The sequence below is a fragment of the Thrips palmi genome, unplaced genomic scaffold (genome assembly GCF_012932325.1).
Source record: "Thrips palmi isolate BJ-2018 unplaced genomic scaffold, TpBJ-2018v1 HiC_scaffold_7, whole genome shotgun sequence".
Lineage (NCBI taxonomy): Eukaryota > Metazoa > Arthropoda > Insecta > Thysanoptera > Thripidae > Thrips > Thrips palmi.
This window is the reverse complement of record NW_023144634.1, coordinates 7,337,229-7,341,924: the sequence shown is the minus strand read 5'-3', so window position 1 is coordinate 7,341,924 and position 4,696 is coordinate 7,337,229.

Below are 4,696 nucleotides of genomic sequence, written 5' to 3'. Positions count from 1 at the left end.
AAACAAACTTCGCCCGGACGGCAGGGCTGGCTCTCGCACAAGTGTGTTCAATTAAACGGCTGGGCGCGCGTCTGGCAAAAAAAAATATAGGGAAATGCTCCCGGATTTATTGTTGTTTGCACTTTGTTGTTGTTATTTTCGCAGACTCACTTTTCCCCTTTTTTTCGTGAAGAGTCAGAGACAGCGGGGCTCCCTCTACCTTTACTGATCGACGGACTGAGGGCCGTACGTACACTCGCACGCACACGCACGCACGCAGGGCGGCACGATGACCAGCGTGCCCTCCTCCAAACCACGACGATATTTTTACCCGGTGGTCTCCGTCCCTCCCCCGAGGTGTGCGTTATTCCCCAATGATCCCCAGGGGGCTTTAAATTCGCGGCTCGATGTATGACCCGCAAGACGCAGCACAGAGGCCTGTCACTGAGGGCGGGCTGCTTGCCACTGTCGCTCAGATTTTTCAAAGTCTTGAACCCGGAGAAGCCCGCCCGCGTTTTCTAATCGGTCCTCCGACCCCCCGGCCACGCTCCGCGCACCCCTTTTGCGGACGGTCCCCGCCGGTCCCCGCCTCGCGGAGTGGTTCCCTCGGGATTCGCGTCCCGGCCTCGGCGTCCTCCCTTTTGTCTCCCGGAGCCTCCAGCCCTCCGGCCTCTGAGCCACCCTCCCTTTTTTACTTCCGTTTTTACGGCGGCCCCTGTCAATGTTTTCCGCGCTGGACTATTGCGACCTTACCTCAGCCCGGCCGTGCCCAGGCACAGCCCAGGCACAGCCCAGGCACTGCCGGGGCCGTAGGCCGTGCCCACGGCTTGGTTGAGGGTGCGCCGGGGCCGAGCCGGGCAGCGGCGCGCAGTGGGACAGAACACCGGTGGAGGCGGCCAAGATTCTACACGCGTTTTGCGGTCCAGAGTCGCTAAACAGGGCTCGAACTGAGCGTGTGACCCCCTCCTCTCATCCCCCAAAGCCAGCATCCCACATTGAGGCTGGAGGCCGTGCGCATAAAATTTTCACAACGCGCCTTGAGAGGCGGGGCGTATAAATTCTCACCTTACTGGAGCCCGGGTTGAGAGGCGCCGCGCCGCGGTGCGGTCCACACCCAACCTGCAGTGTACCAGCGCACCCACCAGACGCTTTTGCTGTATGAAAAATGTCGATGCGCGCGAAATTTAAATTCGGCGGGGCGGGGAGTCTCTCCGCATGGAGCCAGCTGGGGCCGAGGACGCGCAGGCGGACGGGCCGATGGGAAACGCAAACACTGCAGAATAAAACGACGACGTTTGATGCACTTAAAGACAATCGCAGGACAAGGGAGGGTCAAGGGGACACTAGAGGCACTACACTGTCCGGGCCAGGGCGGCCAATCCTGGTCGAGGAGGGGGCTCGCTGCACTGTCAACACGCCACAGTCTCCGTCTATTTGAGCGGGTTTCCGGCCGCTGCCGCGCTGCCGCCACTGCCTCGCTGGGCTTACGGCTCCGTCGCCACGCGCCCTCCTCTCTTGGAGGGGATGCCACGTGCCGCGCGTTTTGCCTGTATAGCAGGCGGGCACGGCAGCCACACTGTACACAGCCCAGATGGCCAACATGGCGGCCGGACCGCCGAGAGACCGAAAGTGCGCTCCCCTCGCCGAGTCCATGAAATCCTTTACAGTTTGACCCCACCGCCCCCGCCGCCCCCGCCGCCCCCGAGACTGCCCCGCGCCCCGCTTGCAATCCCATCAAATCGCCAATCCCCCCTCCAAAAGAGAAACAGCGAGGGGAAAGTCTTCCGCACTCCAAATCGAAAATCCGCACGTGCGGCATCTCACAGCCGCGGCGTGCTCGCACACACTTTTTTTTTTCAAAGTTGTCGCGCCGTGAGATAGGGTTGCCGACCCTGTCAACGCCCCGGCCCCTAGGTGCAGCAGCCCCTGCTTACCATATCCCATTCTTCTTGTCGGCAATTTGGCCGGCCTGCCTGTCCGGCCGCCTTGTCAGTTTGTCAGGCCAAACGAAGCGCCGGGCGGGGCGAGGCAGAGCGTAGCACCACCTCGACAGAGGTGTGATTTTGCGGCGGCCGCGCGCAGTGTGCGAGGCAGAGGGGTGTTGGAGGTCCACAACACGGAGCACCGCAAAAAGGCCCCCGCCGTCACGCGCCGCGACGTGAGCATCTCGAGCCTCCCCCGCGACGCGAAGAAGCGGCAGTCGGCTTATTGCAGTGCGTTTTTGGGGCGCACGGCTTGTGCGGCGGTATTGGGTATTTAGTGGTCCGGACGAAAAAGGTGGAGGGGGAGAGAGCTTGGGAGGGAAGGGGAGGGAAGGGTGGAGCCCCGCCACGCGTCCTCGCAAATGTTCCCCAGATGCATAATGCAAGACGCATTCGGTGCTTTGGCCGGCCGGCTGGACACCCTAGGCCGCCCTAGGCCCATGACCCCGGCCTCTGCCCGGGCCGGGCCGACAGGCCAAGCAGGGCGGGCTCATAAAGTGACCGATAGAGCGGCCAGGCGGCCACCGCGACGCCGCACCGCGCGCAGGCCCGAGACGCTCCGCCGCTCTGTCTCTGTCGCACTCATGGGGCGTCCCGCGGCGGCGCGAGAGAGACAAGATGGGCCCTCGGACTGCCGACCCGCACGAGCTGGCAATGTAATTCAGGGGATTTCTGGCCGTGTGAGGAGATGAACCCACTGGCCACTCCGCGGCAGGCCGTTGCCTCGGCGGCTAGTTCGGCCGGGCAGTTCGGCGCGGTGCGGGGGAAGGTTTGCCAAGCCCTTGCCGCCTTGCCGCCCGGCTTACGGGCCCGCTAATTTGCCGCTGGTAACATCTTCCAGTCGTTTGGTCCGCTCCTTTCGCAGGCTTTGGGTCTCGCGCCCGCGTTGTCCGTTGTTTTTAGCGGACTGCGCATTGAACCCGGACTAATCCCGGACAAAGAATACGAACAAGGTTCGCGAGGCTTTACCAGTGTGTGTGTCGCGTGTCCGAAAGCAAACAGCACAGAGCTAGGGTGGATCTCTCTCTCTCTCTCTCTCTCTCTCTCTCTCTCTCTCTCTCTCTCTCTCTCTCTCTCTCTCTCTCTCTCTCTCTCTCTCACACACACACACACACACACACACACAGCACGTGCACGCGCGCGCACTCGTGCCAGAAACTGGAGGGCCCTCGGTAGTAGAGAGAGACCTCCTCCTCCTTGGGCTCGCTTGGGCCAGTCTAACATCGGGAAACACGTAGCGAATAATTGAAAGGGTTGAGACAAATAAAGGGCCCTTTCCTTTCGCTTCCTTTTTGGACCAAGACGGCGGCGGCGGCCCTTGCAAGGGTGGGGCGCGGCCGGTGGGGCCGGTGGGGGAGCAAACGGAATAAAATAGCGAAGCGACATGCAACGAGCCCCTGCGCCGGGTGCGTGTGTGTGTCTGTGTGTGTGTGTGTCTGTGTGTGTGTGGACAACACTGCAGGGCGATATACAGTTTGGGCAACAGCACACTCGCCACATCGTAATTCGCTGCACCGTGACGCAGGCCGGGCCATGCCGGGCCGTGGCTGCGCTGCGACCCCGCCCCGCCCCGCCCCGCCACGCACGCAGATGCAGGCAGAACGCGGTGCACTGCCGTCACACTGGCGTAAAAGTGGCCACCCTCGACCCAGAAGCAAGCCCTGTGTTAAAGTACTTCAAGATCTAACCATTTTTAAAGAATTCTATTTTCGCAAGCATTGTCAAAAAAAACATTATTTTTCAAAACAAAAATGATAAAAACGAAACTAGACATTGCTTCGGCCGGTTTCTTGGCTGACTCCGCGATCTATCTCTCCTGTTTTCATCCAGTCGCTCTGATTTCGCCACAGAACGCTATTCTCGCGTCCATTTTTCACATCGTAAATTTTAGCAGCCGTTTGAAACTCGACCTGGCGCGGAGACGGTCTGCTTGTAGTTTTCAGGTATTTTTCTCCTCTCTCCCTCGCGTGGCGTCCCCTCCCGCGGCCCGGGGCCGGGCGGGCCGGGCCGGGCAGGACTCCCGCCCGCTGCGTTCGCCGAGTCCAAGATGGCGCCTCCGCGCACCTTGTCCAACACCGCGGGAGTCAATTAGATGACTGCGAAATAAAATATTTAAACAGTTACAACCATAACCGTGGACTGCGGGCATAAATATTCATATTCAGCGAGCCGTCCGTCCGTGCCGTCCTTTTCGCCATGAATAACGTCGTGCGGATGGGAGTAAAACTGTTCCTCCGCGTCAGCTCGCTCTTTTCCCTCTTTTATCGCTCTTATTGCCTTAGTGCTCGTCCGCACACTGTTATGCCGGCGATTCGCGCCCCGATAGCCGCCATCGCGCGATAAGTCAACATCACGCACACCTAGGCCGGCCGGCTGCCGAGCCGGTCGCTGTCTCTCTCGCACCCACGTGGGGCTCGCCGTGCGTGCGACAGAGACGGAGCTAGCGCCCGGCGGGTAGGCCGCCGTCGTGCAGCACTGCGTGCCGGGCGCGGCGGATGCCTGCCCGCCAGGCGCTCGCCGAAGCGGTCTCCGTTTTTCGGGTGGATCAGCCGAAACGGGCGATTCCGTAATTAAGAATGCGGTTCGCAATCAGGCTAGAGGCGGTGATCGCGGCCGTAAATAAAAGTGCGCCATGTTGATGGGCGGCGCGGCGAACGCGGCCAGCGCGGCCAACGTGTGAAATGGGAGGGAAATTAATGGCGGCTCGGTTCGCTATAACTCAAACTCGCGTGCGG